Here is a 27586-nt window from a genome sequence, read left to right as displayed (position 1 = left end):
GTGTACTAGAGGTGGCAGGGGCAGAAGGGTGGGGTAAAGGGAAAGCGATCTCCTCACCAGCAGCTTCATGTAATGTAGGCGGCCACGATGCTCCTGTGCTGGTGGATGGGACAGATGGGTCGAATGTGTGGGAAGGCTGGGAAGGTGCAGATGTACCGGGGCGGTCGAAGTGTCCCTCGGTGCCGGTCTCCTCAGGGATCGCCTCAGAAGGGTCCAATCGTGCAGGCTCCCGAGTGCTGCTCACCGTGCTGTGGAATAAAGAGAAAAAAAAACAATTAAAATAGTGACATGGTATGGCCCTGGCTGAAAAAAAAAAGTTACATCTAAACATTTTTTTGTCACATGTGGTGTGTAATATTTACCTTCTGGTGAGCATTGTCTCCCGGAGGAACGACAGGGCTCGTGCGTACTTGTACTTGCTCCTGCGTCCTCCAGATCCACTCGGGGCCCGCATCTCTTTATTGAACTCCTTCTTGAAACGATCCCTCACAGACCGCCACCGCTTCACAATTCTCTCCCCTGAAACGAGAAAGGACAAAGTGGTTAGTATACAACATCAGTGTTTCCCAAACTCCAGTCCTCATGGTCCCCAGGGGTCATGTTTTCAGGATTTCCAAAGTAAATAGAAATCCTGAACACATGATCCGTGGGGACCACGAGGACTGGAGTTCGGGAAACACTGGTTTAAATCAAGTAACCAGTACTGTATATACTTACGCTCTTTAATCTGGGCCCGAGCTTCGAGGTCCTCCCAGCGGTCCACAAGGAGCGAACAGATTTCCTCCCAGAGTCGTCGGGTAACGATCAGGTCAGCGTGGCGGCGGTCAGCCATATTCCAGAGCGGCTCCCTTTCTCTGACGAGATCGATGAGGCGGTCCACATCAATCCCTCCATCCTCACCGTCAGAGTCGGGAGCACGCTGTGAAGGCTGTTAAAGAAAAAGACAAAAATAACATAATTAGCCTCCACAAAAGAAATGAAATAAAAAGTGCAAAAAAAAACAAAGCAAAAATATTTATACTTACACGCTGGTGACCGCCGCGTTGCTGTCGCCGACGACCCTGGGAGGCACTGCGAGGACCTCTTGGCCGAGCACCAGATTGGGAAGACTATAGAAGAAAACAAAAAATGTTATGTCTTTGGATGTAGGCATTTGTTTGCTGTGTGTGGTCTGCAGAACATTGTTTTCTATGTGTTGTGTGTAGTGTGATGTTGTGTTTCTGCGTTTGATGAAAAAAACTTACCAATTGTGAGCCCACTCCAAGTGTCTGTCCACCCCTTCCTTCTTCTTCTGGGAGCTCCTCTTCATCTTGTGATTCCTGTTTTGAAATAAAAGGCAATGAATACACATATATTACAGAGATGATGGATTTTGGAAATAAAAACTTACCGTCAAACGCTGACGATGCGAGGGAGGGCTCCCAGAAGATGTGCTGTCTTCCTCATGGCCAGACTCCATGGCTGTGGGTGGTGTTTCTGCTGCTGCCATTGCTGCTGCTGCTGCATCTATTGGGCGGCTGTTGAATAAAGAGAAACAAAGGGCCAATGAATATCTTGATATTCCATAGCCCTAGTTTGGAGGAATGGGGGATTTGATAATTACCGTCTCTCATCTGCTGCTGGACTCCCCTCCCGTTGTTCAGCATGCTGCTCCATTTGGGGTGGGGCTGATGGTGCTGCTGCTGCAGATGTCTGCTGCCTTCTCCTGCTCCTGGTTCTTGGCTTGGGTGGCATGTTGGGTGTGGCTGAGGGTCCCATTGTCTTGCTTTTATATATGTCCTGTGGGCAGAGCTACTGAGCATGCTCAGACCAAAGAAGCCGGATCCGGTCGCCGGATCCGGCGCATTGCGGCGCTCATAGGCTTTCATTGTATGAAAAAGCCGGACACGCCGGATCCGGCGTGTCCGGCTTTTTCGCCGGAGACAAAAAACGTTACAGTAGCCGTTTTTTCCAGACGCCAGATCGCGTCACATTGCCGGATCCGGCAAAAATCGGATGAAACGCATGGCCATCCGGCTCGATCCGGCTCTAATGCAAGTCAATGGGGGGGAAACCGGATCCAGCATTGCATTTCGCCGGATCCGGTTTTAGTCAAAAGCGCCGGATCGCGCCTGACGCCGAAAACCTGATGTGTGAAAGAGGCCTAAAGTGACCAAACCAGGAGACTTCCTCAAGACTCCAGCTCACGAACTTTGCACGAAGGATTACGAACGGGTGCGGATACAGCTGACATCGTTTGACATACACTCAGTGACACTAGCTGAGTACCATAGGTTAAGCAGGATTGCATGTGGCTTGAGGTGCCACTTCAGACCTACACTTTTCTCTGAGAAACCGGAATATTGCGAGAATTTTCAAACAAATGTTCCTTGGACATTATTTTACTCACTGTTGAATTTCTCCAAACAGCTATCGAAAAGTCTGAGCAGAAACTGACCACTATTGAGGAACAATTATCCACATCTCTATCAGCAGCAGATTGGAGTAACCTGAAGGCCAAAACTGACAAGATGATAGAAGAGCATCGTAAATATCTACAGAACAAGAAACAATCTAAATTCGACAGAGACTCTGAGGACTACTCCCTAGGTTGAGTATACAGATGGAACAACTTTGCTACCTCCGGCAACAGACAAGCAAATACTGGACCTCGACGCCAGGGATCATTCAGCACCGACAGTGACAGTTCCACCAACAGCTTCTCATAAGGCTGTTTTTTATCCAGATGCCCAAACACGAGAACCAATACTCGACCCGGAGGAGACCGATCTGGAGGGCCGCCAAGAAACAACACAGACCGCATGACTACGAGGTCTCAGGTAAGGCCCCCAACTCGGTGGTGAACATCTCCTCCTATTTGCTTGATCCCGCAGAACTAGCTGTTCTACAACGGGGCTTTTCCTTTTGTCCAACACCCTCATGGGACAAATTCAAGTTGTCCCAAGACCTGCAGCGCTTTTTTCGCAACTTACGTCTCAAGACTCACTTTGGATCATTACAGGACTCTACTAAATTTTGGTTTACGCAACATAAGTAACTTCAACCCCCACCAAAACTATCATGCAACAGAGGCTTATGTTGATTTCGTTCAGAAGGAGATCAACATGGTCCTTGAGCAACATCGCATTGGTAATCTTCCAACTTATAGCAATTTTTCCCCCCTTGAAAAGCAGGCCATTGAGTCTCTCAGAAATAATAAGAAAATCGTTATAAAACCAGCTGACAAGGGCGGGGCAATTGTTATATAAAATGCCACAGATTACACCGCTGAATTCTTAAACAACTGTCTGACGTATCCACTGTGAGGTAGCGCTGTCATTTAGTTAGGGGATTCTCGCTTGCAGCGAACAAAAACACATCCGGCACCAGGATTTCCATATATCATCACAGTCCATGTGGTTTATTGTTCAGCATAAACCAGCATACAGTTCATATCAGCATTACCAGCATAGCGTTCATTACAGAGTTCCCCTGTGTCAGCAATGTCCAGCATACACAGGTTCCTCAATGTCCAGCATACAGGCTCTCTTAGCCTCATTTATCTCACCCACGTCAGGGTTTCCACATGGTTCCGTCACTCATGCTGCAGGCGTCCATATCCCTCCAGGGAACTTTCAGGCTCTGGCAGCCATGACACCCAGCCACACACAGGCTGTTAGCCAGGAGACATTCCTCCTCACGGGACCTTCCACTCTGGACCAACCAGGTCCCTGCATTCACCACTTGTGACTCACCCTGGCCACATTATATCTTTCTCAAACTCCTCCACTCTGTGCTCGGCCGTTTGTCTCATCACACTTTCTCGCTTGAGCTGTTCCTTCACTGTCTCTTTTATTGACCGTATCTCCTGCTCTAGTTCTTTTTTGGCCAGTATGTGTTGTACCATTACTTCCTTAATCATATCGTCTAAGGGTACCCCTGGGTTAGTCCCGTCAGCCAAGTGAACCCCCCAGTTACCTTCTGACTGTGTCTCTACTCCCGTTATCTTGTCAACCAGGTTACCATCAGTCCTGTCACGAGTTTCAGTCAGCACAGCACTAGATTCTGTCCTAGTGGTGGCTACTGGTAACAACACGTCACAGTCACACCACACCGTACGGTGAACCCCCAAGGCACTTTCTATCCGTGTGTCAGCTCTGCTCTTTTGGTTTACCACACCCTTCTCATTCACACTGATGTACCCTTCAGGTGACGTCATGTCAGTAAATTCGGACTTCATTCTTTCTCCGGTCGCCCCTACGTCTGGCCTGTCCACGTTAGGAGGCGTCAGCGTCTCAGTGTCTGCTAGCCTTACAGTAGAAACGTATTTATCCTCCTCCCCCACATCATCAAATAGGACATAGTCCCGGCGCTTCTGAAGGGTAAACACTAAGTTTGGTGGTATCCTACCACCTTGGTACTCCCCCTTTTTCATCTCAATTAGGACTCTGTCCACCTTATAATTCACAACGCCCCCGTGGACGCAGCAAACTCTGACGTTTTTCTCAGTCAGAGAAAAAATGAGCGATGTTCCTGTCAGAGTCACCTGACTCTTGGAGTCCAGCCTACCAGAGACTCCTTCCTGGTACAGCATCACGGTACACACCTGGGGCCCGTCATTACTACCCGGAAAGTATATCTCACATTCCTCCCAAGACATACACATACACTGCTGTACTCCAGACATACCCACTGAGTCAACCAGTGCTGCCATTTCCTGAACAGCCCAATTTGGGTTGCTGCCCCCTCTCGGGACTCCACCCCTTTTTTGGTTACCACTCCGATTTGGGTTACCGCCCCCTTCTGGGACTCCACCCCCTTTTGGGCTTCCACCCCGATTTGGGTCACCGCCCCCTTCTGGGACTCCACCCCCTTTTGGGATCTCCCCATGTCCGTTATACCGGTCTTCTCAGACCACAGTTCACACCACACAGTTTATGTCTTAACGATACCACACAAGTCCTTGTTGGCACCACCACAGCTCCTGCTATCACCAATCACCGACACCACTGGCTGCTGTTCACACACACACAGCGGCTGGAGTCACTGCAGCTCCTGCTGCGCCATCTTCGTGGACCCGCCGATCCACCGGAAGCCGCTTGTCCCCTTCGTAACCCCGCCGAGTTACCGGAAGCCGCTTGTCACCTTCATGACCCCACTGAGCCACATCAAGCCGCTTGTCACCTTCTTGATTCCCACTGAGCCACCGCAGGCTGAGTTGAGAAAAGAAGAAAAGAAAAAACACCACACAAAAAACTCAAAACTCACGTGTCCTTTCTGTGTGCTATTCAGGACATACCGTCTCCGCCTGAGACCGTCCAACACACAGGGCGCACCGGGTGCTATTCAGGGAGCCGACCCTCTTTCCAGGGTTTCCCACCACACCGGCCTCACCAGGTCCAGGGGCTTAGCGGGTGCTATTCAGGTCATCCGTCTTGGCCTGAGACTGCCCAACACTTACGCCTCACCAGGTCCAAGGTCATACCACGTGCTCCAGGGATCTTCCCAACACTGACCCTCCAGGACCTTGCTCACTGAACCCTCCAGGATCACAGTCTTACTCACAGACCCAGGTCAGTACAACATGAACAACAGTCCGTTGCCTGTGTCGGCCACACAGGTCCTTGGATACCTCTTCTCCTCAGAGGCACCCTATAGCAATCACCAGCCTCTTTCTCCTGAGGAAACGACCACACTGGGCTCACCGATCCGGACAGTGCCTTACTCACTAGACCGCCCCACGGTTCCAGAACCACAGCCGGGCAGTGACTTCCTCGTCAGCCTTCCTGGCTCAGCGTTGCCAGCACTGCAACAAACGCCTTTGGAAACCATTGCCCTTAGCAACCGAAACTTTGCAGTCCTCTTCCGTTGCTTCCAGCAACCAGGCTACAACAATGCCCATAGCTTTCTCCACCAAATGTGAGGTAGCGCTGTCATTTAGTTAGGGGATTCTCGCTTGCAGCGAGCAAAAACACATCCGGCACCAGGATTTCCATATATCATCGCAGTCCATGTGGTTTATTGTTCAGCATAAACCAGCATACAGTTCATATCAGCATTACCAGCATAGCGTTCATTAAAGAGTTCCCCTCTGTCAGCAATGTCCAGCATACACAGGTTGCTCAATGTCCAGCATACAGGCTCTCTTAGCCTTATTATCTTACCCACGTCAGGGTCTCCACATGGTTCTGTCACTCATGCTGCAGGCGTCCATATCCCTCCAGGGAACTTTCAGGCTCTGGCAGCCATGACACCCAGCCACACACAGGCTGTTAGCCAGGAGACATTCTTCCTCACGGGACCTTCCACTCTGGACCAACCAGGTCCCTGCATTCACCACTTGTGACTCACCCTGGCCACATTATATCGTTTGTAGCCACGCCGACTGGGTCACATGACTCTGACCTCATCACAGGTCCTTCAGGCATTCACATAGCCTTTTACAGCAGGTGTTTTCAGACACACCCCTAGGTGGGTTTGTAGGTAACCGGCCCGCCCAACTCCCAAGTTATCTCGAGACTTCTCCCTTACCTTGAAATAACACCTCAGCAATATCATTGCTGATCAATACACATCACTAAGTCTCCATCTCAAAGCCACCCACTTTGAGATACACAACCATCCTTCAGGATTCTGCCACTCATCCTTTCTCTTGGAACCTCCACACAGAGCCCCCTAGCGGACACAGTGGTTACTACACCACACCACTTACAAGTAAATTCCCTCTCACCCTACCCCAGCATCAAGACTAAAATTGATACACTGTTAAGGAAATATTTATCACTCAACACAATTGATTCTAAGATGGTCACGTTCTTAACCAATCAGCACTTGGTGACTCCAGTCATTTATACTCTACCCAAAATTCATAAATCCCTCAATAATCCTCCTGGCTGACCGATGGTCGCTTCACAAACACCATTCTGGCCCCCATTTCAATCTTTCTTGAAAAAATACTTACGCCGTTCACTAAAACCATGAGGTCATTTATCCTTGACACAGGTCATTTCCTCCAAGTTCTCAAGCAGTTACCCATAGTCCCGTCAGGGTGCTCTCTCGTCACCTTTGATGTTAAAAGCCTATACACTTCTATCAGACTTGATTTAGGCATTCCCTTCCCTTTTTTTCCCCCTTTTTATTGCAGTTTTTACACCACGTTTTTTCATTGCATTTTCCTTTTTATTTTATTTTTATTTCTTTTATTTTTATTTTTATCTTTATTTTTACTTTTATTTTCATTTTTATTTTATTTTTTCTTATTAATTTTCACTTTCCATATCCCTTGTTTCCATTATTATCGTCATGACTTCTTTATTTTCATCATGTCTTCTTCCATTACTTTAATTCTAGTCCTCCTTTGATATTCCCCGTATATCTTCATATATGCCCTTGCCTTCATTATACAATCTCTTGCTCTCACTCTTCTTCCCTTTCCCTCCTCCCTCCTTTCATTCTCTTCTCTCCCCACGACTTTTGTCCTACATCTACCCCTCAGAGCGCTACTGCGCAGGCGCCATGGACGCTTGTGTTTATGCTTTGACTGGGCAACGTACTGCGCAGGCGTCCGCGGCGCTTCAGTGCAGCTCTCACCTTCAACACACAGCGCACACACCCCACCACCAGCGCTCCAAGCCTCTCTCCCATGGCATAGCTCTGACGCTCTCCTCCTTTCCTGCTGCGCGTGCACCCCCGCCCACTCTCCATCCTGACTTACGGTCTCTGGGGTATTTTAACCCACTGACCACCAATGCCTCCACACACCACCACAGACGGCACATTGCTTCACACTTCCAGGTATGTAGCGCAGCACCACCTTGGTCTGCTGCATAGTTCCCACCCATGCAATGCTCATTTTAATCCATGCACCGCCTGTTTCCCCAGCTCATACCAGGACTCCTGCCTGGTCCTTGCCCTGCTGGATTTTCATGTATGGCTTCAAAGTATGCCTCTCCTTTACTCATATTGGCTCTACTCTGTGGGTCCCTTTGCCTCACTAAACTGCTTCTGCTCCTATTTTCAGCTTTTCCTGTATATTCATTCCGCTGTGGCTTCTCCTGTTTTCTTCTTCGTGTTCTCCCTTAAGGTCAGTTTCATGTTAACACTGCCTCAAGGATCATATCACATCGTACTGTCTTATATGCTATAGCATGCCAGCCTCCCCGTAGCCTTGTTTCGAGACTGCATATAATAACGCGTATTAATATACTCTTGTATCTCATGGGCAAAATCTGTATATTATTTTGTATATAGTGTAAATATGTATATATGTATATATTCTCTACTGGGTCCATACAGTATTTGTTTTGTTTTTTTTGCATCACTATTGTGTATATATAGCTTAACGTCCATCTTGTATGTATCTTTTCTAGTGAGGTTTGAGGAAGACCTGACACGTCGAAACGTTACCTCAACACGATCCTTACTTCTGTGGTGTTTCAATAAACCTTTTTGACTTGCTTTGGAAAAAACACATTTTTGAGCTCGGCTGTTTCTTTATTGATATATCTCCTCTTTAAGCAGTACTGGGCTGATTCAGACATTACTCACAGCCCAGATAAAAACCTTGACTCAGATGGGATATAAAGAGGTGACCATCAAGATTGGCCGAGTAGAATTGCAGTCGCAAGGTTTGATTATAGTTGATATTGACAAATGAGAATGCCATCCTATGATTACTTTAGGCACTAATGTAATTGAAAATTGTCTTGGAGAAATTATTGTTTTGTTACAACAGGTAGACGAGACTGCCAGCTCCAGTCAGCAGCGGGTCCTGCAAAAGCAGATCAGAGCCCTGATGCAGAGAAAACAGGTAGAGCTGTCTGGTGGAGAAGTCAGTAGTATCAGAGTAAGTGATCATTTCCCCATTGCAGTACCTCCCAGAAGTGAAATGTTAATGTGGTGTCGGGCTGCAATAGGCCTCAGGGGTCAAGATTACCAAGCCCTGGTAGAACCCATGTACTCTGATAGTAGGCCCACTATCCTGACAGCCAGAGGGGTAGTTGATGTCCGCAAGGGGAGAATACCAATATGCATCTTGAATTGTGGTGAGAGACAGGTCCATTTACCCCGGTATGCCACCCTTGCTAAGCTGTTCACTGTTAGTAACAATGCAATAGAGGCAGCAGAACCCTTGCTTCTATCTGACAAGGTGGAAGGCAATGGCTTGGAAGGGGAGCAGGAGGATTGGTGTCAGCAGCTACACATAGGCACTAACTCCACCCCTTCGCACCAAAAGCATGGGGCTTACCGGGTGGCTCGAGAATTTGAACAGGTCTTCAGCAAACATCCTCTAGACTTTGGGCAGGCAAAAGGGGTCCAACACCATATCCCCACCGGAGATCATCCACCCATTAAAGAGAGGTATACGCCTGTACACCCAGTACATTATCAATGTGCCAAAGGTATGTTACGGGAGATGAAGGAGGCTGGGGTAATCAGATAGTTGTAGCCCTTGGGCAGCTCCATTAGGCTGGTTTCACATTTGCGTTTTTTTTGCGCTGCGTTTTTGCGCATACGCTTTTTTCCCCTATATTTAACATGGGTGCGCATACTTGCGCGTTGGCATGCGCACGTATGTGTTTTTCGTGCACTGCGTTTTTTTAAGGTGGGCGTCCATAAAGTCCAGACGCTACATGTTGCATTTTTTGGTCCACCTGACTGCTTAAAAAAAACGTATGTGCACGTTTTTGCCCAAAAATTAACATTAGTCTATGGGTGCGCATACGTGCGCGCTAGCATGCGCACGTATGCGTTTTTTTAAGCATGCGTTTTTTAAGTCAACATTAGGGATGAGCTTTACTATATTGACTACTGACCCTAAACCATAACCCTAAACCTACTAACCCTAACCATGCATTTTTTAAGTCAACATTAGGGATGAGCTTTACTATATTGACTACTAACCCTAAACCATAACCCTACCCCTAACCCTACTAACCCTAACACTAACCCTACTAACCCTAACACTAACCCTACTAACTAAGCATGTTATGAATGAGTCACCGTAGGAGGCAAAAGCAGAAATACAAGCTAAGTCCAGAAAACCAGAGAAGTTGGCAACTATCAGATTGCAGACCCCTGAACCTATCAACACAACTAGCAGTAGCCGTGGGGGGTTCCTACGATGCCCTAGACCCCTCGATCACAGCCGGAGAAATACATAGGCCTAAAGAAAGAAAGGGGAAATCTAAACTGCCCCAGAGCAGACCCCAAAGCAATAGGCAGCCCCCAACATATAATGACGGTGAAGCAAGATGAAAATACTAACACAGACAGAAAGATAGACTGAGCAAAGACAGGGCCCCAAAACTACCTAGATAGGAAAGGAAAGGAAGGCTGCTGTCTGCAATCTGCCAAAACCCTATCAAAGAAATAAGCCAACCAGCTGATATGAAAAAGGCCCTGAAGCAGCTAGGCTTCAAAAACTGAATCAGCACTCAGGTATTTTCAGAAGACAGAGCTAACTGAATTCAGCACACCCCAGCAGGGAATGGCAGAAATCCAGAAAAACAAAGCAAAAACAAAGTCGAAGCACAAAAGAAAAAGGCCGAGCAGCAAACTTAGCTTTGGAGGACCAGGAATTTGGACTGGTCTCCAAGGATCCCACAGAGAAATCACCCGCAGGGCAGAAGGGCGTCGGCAGCATTATATCCAGTCCGTAACTCCACTCAGCCAGTCACAATCATCAGCCTCAGGTGTTTGACAATCAGGCTCACTACCTTTCTTTACCAGAAGAGGGAGTTCCTCGGGCCTCAGTAATGAAGGGGAAAATGAACTCACAACAGTACCTCCCCCTTGAGGAGGGGTCACTGAACCCTCAACTATGCCACCAGGGCAATCAGGGTGAGCCCGATGAAAGGCACGCACCAATCGTTTGGCATGAATATCAGAGGCGGAGACCCAGGAATTATCCTCCTGACCATAACCCTTCCACTTAACCAAATACTGGAGTCTCCGTCTAGCCAGACGGGAATCCAGTACTTTCTCTACCTCATACTCCATGTTACCTTCAACCAATACAGGGTCTGGAGGTGCCACCCCCGGAACAACAAGTTCAACAAACCTCTTCAACAAAGATTTATGGAACACATTATGGATTTTAAATGTGACGGGAAGAGCCAAACAAAAAGAGACCGGATTAATAATCTCCACAATCTTGTAAGGTCCAATAAATCTAGGCTTAAACTTAGGAGAAGCCACTTTCATAGCAATATTTTTTGATGATAACCACACCATATCACAAACCTTAAACTGGGGACCAATGGTCCTATGTCGGTTGGAAAACCGCTGGGCCTTCTCCTGGGAGAGAGATAACTTATCCACCACTTGGTCCCAGATCTGGTGCATTCTCTCCACCACAGTGTCAACACCTGGGCAGGCAGAGGGCTCCACCTGCCCTGAAGAAAATCGAGGATGAAACCCAAAGTTACAAAAAAAAGGTGACATCAAAGTGGCAGAACTAGCTCTATTATTCAAAGCAAATTCAGCCAAGGGCAAAAATGAAACCCAATCATCCTGATCAGCAGAAATAAAACATCTCAAATATGACTCCAAGGTCTGGTTTGTTCTCTCTGTCTGCCCATTGGTCTGAGGGTGAAAAGCAGAGGAGAAGGACAACTGAGTTCCCAGCCTGGAACAGAAAGTTCTCCAAAATCTAGACACAAACTGCACTCCTCTGTCAGATACAATGTTCTCAGGAATCCCGTGCAAACGAACCACCTGTTGTAAAAACAGGGGCACCAACTCAGAGGAAGACGGCAACTTAGGGAGTGGTACAAGATGAACCATCTTAGAGAACCTATCACAAATCACCCAAATAACAGTCATCCTCTGAGAGACAGGCATATCAGAGATGAAATCCATTGAAATATGGGTCCATGGCCTCTTGGGGACAGGCAAAGGTATCAACAACCCACTAGAGCGAGAACACGATTTAGACCGGGAGCACGTCCCACAGGACTGCACAAAATTCCTGACATCACGAGACAAGGAGGGCCACCAAAAAAACCGACTCACCAGATCTCTAGTACCAAAAATACCTGGATGACCAGCCAAAGCAGAGCAATGAACTTCAGACATCACTCTCTTCTTCCACTGGTCAGGAACATACAACTTTCCACTGGGACAACGCTCAGGTTTGTCCTCCTGGAACTCTTCCAGAGCACGTCTCAAATCAGGCGAGATGGCAGAAAGAACTACCCCTTCGCTTAAGATGGTAGCAGGCTTGGTCACCACAGGAGAATCAGCAAGAAAGCTCCTAGAGAGGGTGTCTGCCTTGACATTCTTTGTTCCAGGAAGAAAAGAAACCACAAAATCAAAACGTGTAAAAAACAAGGCCCACCTAGCCTGTCTAGGGTTCAAGCGCTTAGCCGACTCTAGGTAAATCAAATTCTTGTGGTCAGTGAGGACCACGACTTGATGCTTAGCTCCCTCCAACCAATGTCTCCACTCCTCAAATGCCCATTTCATGGCCAACAGTTCCCTATTCCCCACATCATAGTTACGTTCAGATGGAGAGAACTTTCGGGAAAAGAAAGCACAGGGATTCATTTTAGATGTTACAGGATCCTTTTGGGACAAAACAGCTCCTGCACCAATCTCAGAAGCATCCACCTCTACCTGGAATGGAAGTGAGACATCAGGTTGCCGCAAAACCGGGGCGGAGGTGAATCTTCGCTTCAACTCCTGAAAGGAAGAAACAGCCTCCGGAGACCAATTTAACACATCAGCACCCTTTTTAGTCAAATCAGTCAATGGCTTGGCAATACTAGAAAATTTTGCTATAAATTTCCGATAAAAATTAGCAAAACCCAAAAACTTCTGGAGGGCCTTCAAAGAAGTGGGCTGAACCCAATCGTGAATGGCCTGTACCTTGGCCGGGTCCATTTCAATAGTTGACGGGGACAAAATAAATCCCAAAAAAGAAATCCTCTGTACTCCAAAAAGGCATTTAGATCCCTTGACATACAGGGAATTCTCCCTCAAGATCCGGAACACAGTCCGAATATGTTCCACATGAGAATCCCAATCCTTGGAGAAGATCAAAATATCATCCAGATAGATAATCAAAAATTTATCGACAAAATCTCGGAAAATATCGTTCATGAAGAACTGGAAGACAGAAGGGGCATTAGTGAGCCCAAAAGGCATCACCAGGTACTCAAAATGTCCCTCCGGAGTATTAAACGTCATCTTTCATTCATCCCCATGCTTAATGCGAATAAGATTATACGCCCCCCTGAGGTCAAGCTTGGTAAACCAGCAAGCACCTTTAACTCTGGAGAATAGATCAGAAATCAGGGGTAACGGATACTGATATTTAACAGTAATTTTGTTGAGGGCACGATAATCAATACAAGGTCTTAATGATCCATCCTTTTTGGCTACAAAAAAAAAAACCGGCACCTAAGTGTGACGAGGATGGTCTAATATGACCCTTCTCCAACGCCTCCTTAATATAGGATCGCATAGCCTCGTGCTCGGGTACAGATAGATTGAAGAGCCGACCCTTGGGAAATTTACACCCCGGGCTCAGTTCAATTGCACAGTCATAACTCCTATGAGGAGGCAGAGACGCAGACTCATTCTCACTAAATACATCATAAAAGTCCGCCAAATAATCAGGAACATCATGCGACTGAGGGGAAGTGGAAAACACTGGAGCCTCACTAAAGGCACACCGACAACCCCAACTCACCACAGACACAGATTTCCAATCCAAAACTGGATTATGAATTTGTAACCAGGGAAACCCCAGAACAATAGTATCATGCAGATTATGCAACACCAAAAACCTGCAATTTTCTTGATGGTCTGGGGCGACCCGCATTACCACCTGGGTCCAAAACTGAGGTTTATTTTTAGCCAAAGGAGTAGCATCAATCCCCCTCAAAGGGATAGGCGTCTGCAGAGGTGTCATCGGAAATCCACAACGTTTAGCAAAATCCAAGTCCATTAGGTTTAGGGCTGCTCCCGAATCCACAAAAGCCTTGGCGGAAAATGTGGACAGGGAGCAGATCAGAGTAATAGCCAGAAGAAACTTAGGTTGAACACCACCAACAGAAAACGTGTGTGCAAAGCGTTTCTCTCGTTTAGGACAGACAGAAATAATATGCGAGGCATCTCCACAGAAAAAACACAACTTATTATGCCTTCTGAACTCCTGACGCTGCTCTCTGGAAAAAACTCTATCACATTGCATACAGTCATGGCCAAAAGTATTGACACCCCTGCAATTCTGTCAGATAATACTCAGTTTCTTCCTGAAAATGATTGCAAACACAAATTCTTTGGTATTATTATCTTCATTTAATTTGTCTTAAATGAAAAAACACAAAAAGAATTGTCCTAAAGCCAAATCGGATATAATTCCACACCAAACATAACAAAGAGGGTGGACAAAAGTATTGGCACTGTTCGAAAAATCATGTGATGCTTCTCTAATTTGTGTAATTAACAGCACAGCACCTATAACTTACCCGTGGCACCTAACAGGTGTTGGCAATAACTAAATCACACTTGCAGCCAGTTGACATGGATTAAAGTTGACTCAACCTCTGTCTTGTGTCCTTGTGTGTACCACTTTGAGCATGGAGAAAAGAAAGAAGACCAAAGAACTGTCTGAGGACTTGAGAAACCAAATTGTGAGGAAGCATGAGCAATCTCAAGGCTACAAGTCCATCTCCAAAGACCTGAATGTTCCTGTGTCTACCGTGCGCAGTGTCATCAAGAAGTTTAAAGCCCATGGCACTGTGGCTAACCTCCCTAGATGTGGCCGGAAAAGAAAAATTGACAAGAGATTTCAACGCAAGATTGTGCGGATGTTGGATAAAGAACCTCCACTAACATCCAAACAAGTTCAAGCTGCCCTGCAGTCCGAGGGTACAACGGTGTCAACCCGTACTATCCGTCGGCATCTGAATGAAAAGGGACTGTATGGTAGGAGACCCAGGAAGACTCCACTTCTTACCCCGAGACATAAAAAAGCCAGGCTGGAGTTTGCCAAAACTTACCTGAAGAAGCCTAAATCATTTTGGAAGAATGTTCTTTGGTCAGATGAGACAAAAGTAGAGCTTTTAGGGCAAAAGCATCAACATAGAGTTTACAGGAGAAAAAAAGAGGCATTCAAAGAAAAGTACATGGTCCCTACAGTCAAACATGGCAGAGGTTCCCTGATGTTTTGGGGTTGCTTTGCTGCCTCTGGCACTGGACTGCTTGACCGTGTGCATGGCATTATGAAGTCAGAAGACTACCAACAAATTTTGCAGCATAATTTAGGGCCCAGTGTGAGAAAGCTGGGTCTACTTCAGAGGTCATGGGTCTTCCAGCAGGACAATAACCCAAAACACACTTCAAAAAGCACTAGAAAATGGTTTGAGAGAAAGCACTGGAGACTTCTAAGGTGGCCAGCAATGAGTCCAGACCTGAATCCCATAGAACACCTGTGGAGAGATCTAAAAATGGCAGTTTGGAGAAGGCACCCTTCAAATATCAGGGACCTGGAGTAGTTTGCCAAAGAAGAATGGTCTAAAATTCCAGCAGAGCATTGTAAGAAACTCATTGATGGTTACCGGAAGCGGTTGGTCGCAGTTATTTTGGCTAAAGGTTGTGCAACCAAGTATTAGGCTGAGGGTGCCAATACTTTTGTCCGGCCCATTTTTGGCGTTTTGTGTGAAATGATCAATGTTATGCTTTTTGCTTCATTCTCTTTTGCGTTTTTTCATTTAAGACAAATTAAATGAAGATAATAATACCAAAGAATTTGTGTTTGCAATCATTTTCAGGAAGAAACTGAATATTATCTGACAGAATTGCAGGGGTGTCAATACTTTTGGCCATGACTGTAGGTTCAGACATTTGTTCAACAGGTGGCAACACCTCTCGTGCAGCTTTGCGTTCGCGCAAACGCCGATCAACCTGAATGGCTAATGACATAGAATCGTCAAGACCAGAGGGAACAGGAAATCCCACCATAGTATCTTTTACGGCCAAGGCATTATCATTCCAGGTAGTAAGTACTGCCCACTTTCGGAATTTTTGACAGTACAATTCTGCAGAATCATGACCCTGGCTCAATGCCAGCAGGGTCTTTTCAGCCTGATCAATGGCATTAGGTTCGTCATACAACAACCCCAAGGCTTGAAAGAATGCATTCACATTAGTCAGAATAGGATCATCTGGTTTCAAAGAAAACGCCCAATCCTGGGGATCGCCACGCAGCAAAGAGATGACAATTTTAACCTGCTGCGCGGAGCTCCCTGACGAGTTAGGCTTCAAGGCAAAAAATAATTTACAGTTATTTTTGAAATTCAAAAATTTAGATCGATCCCCAAAAAATACATCAGGTGTAGGAATCTTTGGTTCAGCAGCATGTGAATGAGCAAGGTAGGCAGAAATTCCCCGCACTTCCGCAGCGAGCTGCTCCACACGATCAGACAATTGCTTTATCTCCATTGAGAGAAAAAAAAAATTCCCCCTACGGCCTCAGAGATATAGAGGAAAAAATATACACATTTTTTTTTTTTTTTACAATTCTTTCCTGCTATTGAGTACCCTAGAATCTGCGGTATGGCGGGTGATTCTGTTATGAATGAGTCACCGTAGGAGGCAAAAGCAGAAATACAAGCTAAGTCCAGAAAACCAGAGAAGTTGGCAACTATCAGATTGCAGACCCCTGAACCTATCAACACAACTAGCAGTAGCCGTGGGGGGTTCCTACGATGCCCTAGACCCCTCGATCACAGCCGGAGAAATACATAGGCCTAAAGAAAGAAAGGGGAAATCTAAACTGCCCCAGAGCAGACCCCAAAGCAATAGGCAGCCCCCAACATATAATGACGGTGAAGCAAGATGAAAATACTAACACAGACAGAAAGATAGACTGAGCAAAGACGGGGCCCCAAAACTACCTAGATAGGAAAGGAAAGGAAGGCTGCTGTCTGCAATCTGCCAAAACCCTATCAAAGAAATAAGCCAACCAGCTGATATGAAAAAGGCCCTGAAGCAGCTAGGCTTCAAAAACTGAATCAGCACTCAGGTATTTTCAGAAGACAGAGCTAACTGAATTCAGCACACCCCAGCAGGGAATGGCAGAAATCCAGAAAAACAAAGCAAAAACAAAGTCAAAGCACGAAAGCAAAAGGCCGAGCAGCAAACTTAGCTTTGGAGGAGCAGGAATTCGGACTGGTCTCCAAGGATCCCACAGAGAAATCACCCGCAGGGCAGAAGGGCGTCGGCAGCATTATATCCAGTCCGTAACTCCACTCAGCCAGTCACAATCATCAGCCTCAGGTGTTTGACAATCAGGCTCACTACCTTTCTTTACCAGAAGAGGGAGTTCCTCGGGCCTCAGTAATGAAGGGGAAAATGAACTCACAACATAAGCATAACCCTAACCCTACTAACCCTAACCCTACTAAACATAACCATAACTCCTACCCCTAATCCTACCCCTACCCCTTACCCTACTAACCCTAACCCTACCCCTATTCCTAACTCTACCCCTAACCCTAACCCTACCCCTAACCCTTACCCTAACCCTACCCCTAACCCTTACCCTACTAACCCTAACCCTACCCCTAACCCTTACTCTAACCCTACCTCTAACCCTTACCCTACTAACCATAAACCCTAACCCTACCCTAAATCCTTTTTTGGGTGAAGACAAACAATGTGGAAAAAACCGCAAACGCACTAAAAACGCATACAAATGCATAAAAACGCTGCGTTTTTTTTCCTGCATGCGCATAAAAATGCTTGAAAAAAATGCAGCGTTTGCTTGCGTTTTTTCCATGCATTTTTTTGCGCAAAAAACGCGCTGCAAAAAAAAAGCAAGTGTGAAAGTAGCCTTAGTCCTCGTTAAAAAGAAAGATGGTACTATGAGAATGTGTGTAGACTGCAGGCGGATTAACAGCATTACACATAAGGACGCTTACCCATTACCTACAATTGAGGAATCACTAGCTGCACTGAGAACCGCTAACTATTTCTCTACCTTAGATCTCACCAGTGGGTATTGGCAGGTTCCCGTGGCAGAGGCAGACAAAGAGAAGACAGTGTTTACGACACCAATGGGCCTCTGCGAGTTTAACTACATGCCGTTCGGGCTCAGCAATACGCCAGGAAAATTTCAGCGGTTAAAGGAATGCTGCCTTGGACATAAAAACTTTGAAACCATTCTGCTGTACCTGGATGACATCATCGTCTTCTCCAAAACCTATGAAGACCATTTGAAGCACCTAGCCGAGGTATTCAAAGCCCTGTCCAACTTTGGCTTGAAAGTAAAGCAATCCAAATGTCACCTTTTGAAGCCCAAGGTGCAGTACCTGGGCGATATGGTAAGTGCGGAAGGTGTGGTACCAGACCCTGACAAAGTCACCATTATATGGAACTGGCAAAGACCCAGCACTATTCATGAAGTAAAGCAGTTCCTTGGCTTAGTAGGCTACTACCAAAGATTTATCAAGGACTTCACCAAAATAGCTGCACCCCTGCAAGATCTTCTAGTGGGCCAATCCAAGAAGGCCAAGAACATGAGTCTTCCATTCGAGTGTAGCAAAAGGATAGAAGAGTCCTTAATCAGGTTGATATTGGCCCTCATGAGAGATGAGGTCCTGGCCTACCCTGACTATGACCAATAGAGTTGAGCGACTTTTGGTTTTTTAGGGTCGCGTTTCGTTTCGTGAAACCCGACTTTTCCAAAAGTCGGGTCGAGCAAGATCGTCCGATTATAGGGAAAAGTCGGGGTCGTCCCGAAACACGAAACCCAATGTAAGTCAATGGGGAATAAAAGTCGGCAGTGAGAGGAGGACAGGAAACACACCTACAGTGCCCATTTGAATGCCAAAAGCATCAATTCTTCTTACTTAAGCTTGTCAACCTTAATTAACTTCATAATACAAGTTACGCACTGAAAAATGGGTGTTATTTGGCTAAAGTTGTGGGGGGGGAGGGCTGGCTGCAGGTTTTCATGTGCCCTGGGCGAAAGAGCGCCCCTTTAACACATACCACAACTCATCAATGATCATGCTCCGATACGGCAGAGAAATAGCGGTATAGTACAATGAAAAATACTTCACTTTTTACATCTCATGACGAGGCCCATCTATTTCTCCTGTGATAAAACACTCCAGGATCGCCTTTGCTGGGGTCAAAGGTCACGTGCGTTCAGCATGAAACTCAGGCGCAGAGCTGGGATTCGTGTATAACTGACCGTGGGTCAGGTTTATTAACGGTGAAAGCAATGCAAAAGGAAATAAAACATAAAACAAATCCTTGCCTGTCCGGCACTAACTAAACAATGGACAACCTAACTACCAACTGGCGGGCTTCTCCCGTCCAGCCAAACCACAGTTGCAGTGGGCACTGCTTCCACTCACGTGTGTGTCTCTCACACAGACAGGCTCTCTGTGTTCCCAGGCTGAGACACTCACACAACCACCTTGCATCCTTTTATATCCACCTCCCATTATCCATTAGTAAGCAGGTGCGATACTGACCAGACTAGGCCACATAGGAAAGGAATCTGGGCGAGATATACCTGCCCTCATCCACTATTCCCACATGATTCTCACATATCCCCCCCTTCTGCTCAGACCACTCCGGTCGAGCAATGACACCCGCCAAACAGTGCACTCGGGACAGGGCATCTGCATTTCCCATCTGTACCCCTGGGCGGTGCTCCACCGTAAAAGTGTAGGCCTGCAGGGCAAGGAACCACCGGGTCACCCAGCTATTCCGTTCCTTGTTCAAGTGCATCCACTTGAGAGGGGCATGGTCAGTGATCAGCCTGAACTTTCGGCCCACCAGGTAATATTTGAGGGCCTCTAGAGCCCACTTAATGGCGAGGCACTCTTTTTCTACGACTGCATACCTTTGCTCGTGTTTATTCAGCTTCCTGCTGAGATAGAGGACTGGGTGTTCCACTCCGTCCCTCACTTGTGAGAGTACAGCCCCGATACCGGTATCAGAGGCATCCGTTTGTACCACAAACTCACTGCGGAAGTCCGGAGTCACCAGTACGGGCTGAGAGCAAAGTGCCCGTTTTAGGCTATGGAAGGCTTCTTCAGCCGCTAAGCTCCATTTAATCATGACGGAGTCTTTCCCTTTTGTAATATCCGTCAGGGGGGTAGCGATGGCTGCAAAATTGGGTATGAACCGGCGATAATAACCGGCGATCCCCAGGAAGGCTTGCACCTGCTTCTTGTTGACAGGTTGTGGCCAGTCCTGAACCGCCTGAATCTTATCAACCTGGGGTTTAACAACACCCCTCCCAATTACATACCCCAAATACCGGGCTTCTTCTAGCCCGATGTGACATTTCTTGGGGTTCGCGGTTAGACCTGCCTCCCACAGGTCGTCAATCACAGCTTGTACTTTCTGGAGATGAGTCTCCCAGTCCAAGCTGTAAATGACAATGTCATCCAAATAGGCCGAAGCATACCGCCTATGTGGCCTCAAGACTCGATCCATCAGTCTCTGGAAGGTCGCCGGTGCCCCGTGCAGTCCAAACGGCATATACACATACTGAAATAAACCTTCCGGCGTAGCAAATGCCGTCTTTTCTCTGGCAGCCTCCACCAGAGGGATCTGCCAATACCCCTTTGTTAGGTCTAGGGTCGTAATATACCGGGCTTTTCCTAACCGATCTATTAACTCGTCGACCCGGGGCATGGGGTAGGCATCAAATTTTGAGACCGCATTCAGTTTCCTGAAGTCATTGCAGAACCGGATGGTGCCGTCCGGTTTAGGAATTAGCACAATCGGGCTGGACCACGCACTGTGCGATTCCTCAATTACTCCTAACTCTAACATTGCCTTCACTTCTCGGGAAACGGCTTCACGGCGCGCTTCCGGGATTCGGTAGGGCTTTACGTGAACTGTGACACCAGGTTCCGTTACGATGTCATGTTTCATTAGCATAGTCTGCCCGGGTTTTTCTGAGAAAAACTTTTGGTTGTGAAGTAGAAACTGCCTGACTTCCGTCTTTTGCCGCTCCGAGAGAGTCTCTGCAACCCGTACCTCCGGTACGGTATGCAAGCAGACAGGACGGGCCAGCTCCGCTGATAAGGCAGACCGATCCTTCCAGGGCTTTATCAGATTTACATGATAAATCTGTTCAGGTTTCCGTTTACCTGCCTGGTATACTTTGTAGTTTACTTCACCAACTCTTTCCTTGATCTCAAAGGGGCCCTGCCACTTTGCCAGGAACTTACTGTCCACCGTGGGGACCAGGATCAACACCCTATCTCCGGGTGCAAACGTACGGATCTTGGCGCCCCTATCATAGATTCTTTTTTGGGCTCCTTGAGCCTGTATCATGTGTTCTTTGACGATAGGCATCACAGCCGCAATACGGTCCTGCATTTGTGTGACGTGATCTATCACTGTTTTAAATGGAGTGACCTGACCCTCCCAGGTTTCTTTTGCAACGTCTAACAGTCCGCGAGGACGTCGGGCGTACAATAACTCGAAAGGCGAGAATCCCGTGGAAGACTGGGGTACTTCCCTGATGGCAAAAAGCAAATACGGAAGTAAATAGTCCCAGTTCTTCCCATCCTTGTCTATCACCTTTCTCAGCATCTGCTTCAGAGTTTTATTGAACCGTTCAACCAACCCGTCTGTTTGAGGGTGATACACGGATGTGCGTAACGGTTCAATTTGTAACAATCGGCAGAGCTCCTTCATTATCCTGGACATAAAGGGGGTCCCCTGGTCGGTGAGTATCTGTTTTGGTATACCGACCCGACTAAACACATGCACCAGCTCCTTGGCAATCGTCTTGGTGGCTGTGTTACGCAAAGGGATGGCCTCCGGGTAACGAGTGGCATAATCCAAGATGACCAGGATATGTTGGTGTCCACGTGCAGACCGTGGAAGGGGCCCAACTAAATCCATCCCAATCCTCTCAAACGGGACTTCAATAATAGGTAGGGGTACCAGAGGGCTACAGAACCGGGGCTTAGGTGCAGAGGCTTGGCAGTCAGGACAAGACTCGCAATATACACGAATATCATGATGCATGCCTGGCCAAACAAAACAGTGTAATATCCTTTCGGTGGTTTTCTGGACTCCCAGGTGACCTCCCATCACATGTCCGTGGGCCAGGTCCAGCACCTGCCGCCGGTAGGGTTTTGGCACGACTAAAAGTTGCACCGTATCTTCCCCCTTTTTCTCTATCTGATAGAGTAAATCATTCTCCAGAACCATGTAAGGATATGCCAGCCTAGAGCCAGGTTCTACGGGTACCCCATTTATCACTTTTACATTTGTCCTAGCCTGAGAAAGGGTAGGATCCTTTATTTGCTCGCTTTGGAAGTCATCTTTCTGAACTTCTAAATCCGGCAAACGGGGAGGTGGACGGCTGTCAGCCTCCTCCTCTTCCCCGGTCTCCTCATTATCACCCGCCATGACTGAAAACGGGAACTGCAGGTCATTTCCCGCAGACTCTTGCCCAGAGTCTTCCGGGGAGACCTCTTCCAGGGGTTCGGGACCCACACGCTCCCTGGGAGAAGAATCATGTACACTATTGCCCTGGGGTATCAACTGATTCTCCCACAATTGCCAGAAGTGGGGGAAATCCCGGCCCAGGATAACATCATGCAGTAACGCCGGGACGAGTCCCACTCTATGTTGCACAGACCCATTGGAAGTAGTAATGCATATGACCATGGTGAGGTACGAACAGGTGTCTCCATGCACACACGTTACAGAAAATTTGTCTGATGGTCCAGTCGGGGCTGACACTAGACTGGCCTTCACCAGAGTCACCACACTTCCTGAGTCTAACAATGCCACCACATTTTTGCCATCAACAGTTAAATCACACAAGTGTTTTTCCACATCCTTTTGACCGGCATTCACACTCACTACCCGTGCAACCATAGACATGCGGTTTTTAGAGTCTGTGACGTCGCACTGCATGGGTTCAGTAGTGACCGGACAGTTCGCAGCAATATGTCCCATCTCTTGGCAGCGGAAACACCTAACGGGCCCCTTGCTTAGACCATAGTTCGTTACTCTCGGCCTCGCAGTGCGGGCAGTCCCGTTTTCCTCCCCCACTGTCTTAGGGATTTTTCCATCTCCCCTACTCCCTGGAACAGTCTTACCGGTTCCACGTGGAGATGATGAAGAACGAGGTGGGGTAGCGTCGTCTCGGAGTCCTTCCGCCACGGAGTAACGTTCAACCAGATCCACCAGTTGATCTGCCGTCGTAGGATTTCCATGGCTTACCCACTTCCTCAGGGCTGGCGGTAGAGCTCTCAGGTACTTGTCCATGACGACTCTCTGGATTATCTCTGGCGCTGTCAGCACCTCGGGTTGTAGCCACTTCTTCGTCACGTGGATCAGGTCGAACATCTGTGACCGCGGTGGTTTATCCGGCTGATAAGTCCATTGATGCACTCTCTGTGCACGGACAGCGGTCGTCACTCCCAGCCGGGCCAAGATCTCGGCTTTCAGTTTGTCAAAGTCCTGCGCGGCTTCAGGCTCTAAGTCATAATAAGCCTTTTGGGCCTCACCGGAAAGAAACGGGGCAATCAGGCCGGCCCATCGTGCCTTTGGCCATTTTTCTCTCACCGCCGTCCGTTCAAACGTGGTCAGGTATGCCTCGACGTCATCTTCGGTCGTCATCTTCTGCCAGTACCGACTCAGGTGAATCACTCTCGACTCGGCTTCCAGGTTAAGCTCAGGTAAGCTTGCCAAGCGCTGCGCCACCTGCTGGAGAAGCGAACGATCGGTAACTGTCATGTCCACCAACTCCTTCAGCTGGGCCATCATCACCCGATTAGCTTCTTGCTGGACGACGGTGGACTGTACCAGCGCTTTCACCACGTCCTCCATGCTCATGCTTGCAACGTGATGCCCACGTTCTCCACCACAATGTGATAAAACACTCCGGGATCGCCTTTGCTGGGGTCAAAGGTCACGTGCGTTCAGCATGAAACTCAGGCGCAGAGCTGGGATTCGTGTATAACTGACCGTGGGTCAGGTTTATTAACGGTGAAAGCAATGCAAAAGGAAATAAAACATAAAACAAATCCTTGCCTGTCCGGCACTAACTAAACAATGGACAACCTAACTACCAACTGGCGGGCTTCTCCCGTCCAGCCAAACCACAGTTGCAGTGGGCACTGCTTCCACTCACGTGTGTGTCTCTCACACAGACAGGCTCTCTGTGTTCCCAGGCTGAGACACTCACACAACCACCTTGCATCCTTTTATATCCACCTCCCATTATCCATTAGTAAGCAGGTGCGATACTGACCAGACTAGGCCACATAGGAAAGGAATCTGGGCGAGATATACCTGCCCTCATCCACTATTCCCACATGATTCTCACACTCCATACAGAATCATTGGTCCCATATAATGTTTGAAACAGTATATGATGAGCTCCACATAATGCTACAGTATATGTTGGTCCCCATGGATGAAGCTCCACTGTCTTATGGGCCCAAATAATGCTCCAAACATAATGGGCCCCATTTCTAATGCTCTAGTGTATAATGGGCCCTGTAAATGCTGCTCCAGTGTCTGATGTCCACCTTTGGAATGTTCCAGTGTATGGTGGGCCCCATCTATCATTCTCCAGAGTATAGTGCTCCCCAAAAATTGCTGTCCCAACATTGAAAACAATCAAATAAGTCTCCTCGCTAGGGAATCCCTGGACTAGTCTGGACTCCTCGTCGTCCCCATCTTCCATCTCACTGCACAGTATTTCAACCTTGCAAGTGCTGTGATCCTGAGCAAGCAGGGGGGGCCCACTCGTTGGCGACGGCACTGGCACAGGGCCCCTGACAGTACGGTGGTGTGTCTGATGGCGGGTGGGCCGAACCTGCACTTTCATCTGCAGCTTCCTCTTTGTCACCGTGTAAGATGGAACTGTATATGGGAAGGGTAACCTGAGATTCATCAGGGTCAGATTCAGGCCGTGTAGCGTGAGAGGGGAATGTAGTGGTCTGGGTCAATGTACCAGCAGATTCATCGAGCAGTCGCTGGGCATCAGTGCACTTGTGTCGCCCCCAGGAGTACGGTCGCCACAGTGGCATTACCTTCCTCCTAGGGAGTGTGATGTCATGCTTGGGAGCAACGAAGGATCTCTCTAGCAGGTTAACTGATTGGGCGGCGTTATTCCCACGAGTCATGACCCTCCAAACAGCGTTCATGAAGGCAAAGTGTTTGTTTTACGTGGGCAGTATGGTTGCAAAGCTGAACCTTAAAGGAATGTCCAGAAGGGCACCACCAGGAGTGGAGCCTACGGTTAAATTCGACTCCACCTGGGAAACCTCAACCATGCCAGTTACAGAACAGATGCACACATTGCAAGCTTAATTCCGTTAACGAACGAGACTCCGTCATGCCCCGCGGTCTGAGTCCGGCTTACTAGAGGGACACGTGAGGCTCTGGAACATGAGATTGGCCAATAATTGGTGTGTCATGCCCTTACATGTCCGTGGCTGCATGTGTGCTACACTGAAAAGGCCAGCGTTTGTCGCTTACAGGTGCAGATAACCCGCTGAACAACGTTAGTGATGGGGATCACTGATTACAATTATTACCCGCGAACGATGATTTCCCAGTAAGTGCAGGTGAACCGCAGTTCCGGAATTAGGCCTAACCGTCATTCCTGAAAAAATGAAAAACTTACGTGTGCAAACCACAGGTGCTGTAGCTTGCCAGCCGTTCTCACGCCCAGTATGGATTACACGTGATTGCACAAAGGTTAGAAAGGGTACCGTATCCCCAGATAACATGTATGGATAGCGTACACATTCAAAATATATGTCTCAGGAGGCAGGCTCAGACGGTGTTAGGCCCAGAATGGATTGCACGTGATTGCACAAAGGTTAGAAAGGGTACCGTATCCCCGGATAACATGTATGGATAGCGTACACATTCAAAATATATGTCTCAGGAGGCAGGCTCAGACGGTGTTAGGCCCAGTATGGATTGCACGTCATTGCACAAAGGTTAGAAAGGGTACCGTATCCCCGGATAACATGTATGGATAGCGTACACATTCAAAATATATGTCTCAGGAGGCAGGCTCAGACGGTGTCAGGCCCAGTATGGATTGCACGTGATTGCACAAAGGTTAGAAAGGGTACCGTATCCCCGGATAACATGTATGGATAGTGTACACATTCAAAATATATGTCTCAGGAGGCAGGCTCAGACGGTGTCAGGCACAGTATGGATTGCACGTGATTGCACAAAGGTTAGAAAGGGTACCGTATCCCCGGATAACATGTATGGATAGCGTACACATTCAAAATATATGTCTCAGGAGGCAGGCTCAGACGGTGTCAGGCCCAGTATGGATTGGACGTGATTGCACAAAGGTTAGAAAGGGTACCGTATCCCCGGATAACATGTATGGATAGCGTACACATTCAAAATATATGTCTCAGGAGGCAGGCTCAGACGGTGTTAGGCCCAGTATGGATTGCACGTGATTGCACAAAGGTTAGAAAGGGTACCGTATCCCCGGATAACATGTATGGATAGCGTACACATTCAAAATATATGTCTCAGGAGGCAGGCTCAGACGGTGTCAGGCCCAGTATGGATTGCACGTGATTGCACAAAGGTTAGAAAGGGTACCGTATCCCCGGATAACATGTATGGATAGTGTACACATTAAAAATATATGTCTCAGGAGGCAGGCTCAGACGGTGTCAGGCACAGTATGGATTGCACGTGATTGCACAAAGGTTAGAAAGGGTACCGTATCCCCGGATAACATGTATGGATAGCGTACACATTCAAAATATATGTCTCAGGAGGCAGGCTCAGACGGTGTCAGGCACAGTATGGATTGCACATGATTGCACAAAGGTTAGAAAGGGTACCGTATCCCCGGATAACATGTATGGATAGCGTACACATTCAAAATATATGTCTCAGGAGGCAGGCTCAGACGGTGACAGGCACAGTATGGATTTGACGGCCCAGATTACACAGCGGAGGAGCAGGGAGAAGTAAAGATTGCAAATGCTGGGGCCCTGCCCAAGCAAGGGGGGCCCACTCGTGGGCGTCGGTACTGGCACTGGGCCCCTCATAGTACAGCGGTGTGTCTGACGGCGGATGTGCACCACCACCGTCAGAGACACTTGATTGCACTATGAGGGACCCTGTGCCAGTGCCCGCGCCCAAGAGTCGGCCTACCCACCTGTCCAGGGCTGTCCAGATCATCCACATTTTGGGTTGACAGACGGGTCCTTTTTTCTGTCAGGATTGATCCAGCTGCACTGAAGACTCTTTCCGATAGCACACTTGCAGCTGGGCAAGCGAGCTCCTGTAAGGCATATTGTGCCAATTCAGGCCAGGTGTCCAGTTTAGCGGCCCAATAGTCAAAGGGGAATGACCTGTGTGGGAGAACATCGATATGGGAGGAAAAGTAGTTTGTAACCATGGTTGACAACTGCTGTCTCCTGTCACTTTCCATCGATGCAGTATTACCAGTTGTGTGAGCGGTATTTGAAAAATCAGTCCACAACATTGTCATGAAACCCCTGTCTCCAACGCCACTTCTGCTGTGTGCACCACGAACACCTCTGCCAAGCTGCCCCCGGCCCGTACGGCTCGTGTGAGAACCATCACCGCTGCT

General features: G+C 47.8%; 1 protein-coding gene and 1 long non-coding RNA gene across 3 annotated transcripts in view; one reads left to right on the top strand and one right to left on the bottom strand.

Annotated features, from left to right (window-relative positions):
- The window catches only part of LOC141082912 (uncharacterized), a 784035-nt gene that overhangs the window by 238400 nt on the left and 518049 nt on the right, over positions 1–27586 (bottom strand). The gene's annotated exons all lie outside the window — the stretch shown is intronic.
- Positions 7528–8451, top strand: LOC141082916 (uncharacterized). Of its 2 annotated transcripts, XR_012230608.1 has the most exons (4): positions 7528–7773; positions 7861–7919; positions 8000–8062; positions 8349–8451. It is a non-coding gene; the product is annotated as an uncharacterized lncRNA (long non-coding RNA). The 2 variants fall into 2 exon arrangements; XR_012230607.1 differs by having other exon boundaries at positions 7528–7919.

This window comes from Dendrobates tinctorius, unplaced genomic scaffold (assembly GCF_039654945.1).
Source record: "Dendrobates tinctorius isolate UK_male_01 unplaced genomic scaffold, ASM3965494v1 ptg000019l, whole genome shotgun sequence".
Taxonomy (NCBI): Eukaryota; Metazoa; Chordata; class Amphibia; order Anura; family Dendrobatidae; genus Dendrobates; species Dendrobates tinctorius.
Note: the sequence above shows the minus strand (reverse complement) of the source record. Positions and strands in the feature narration are given on the sequence as shown.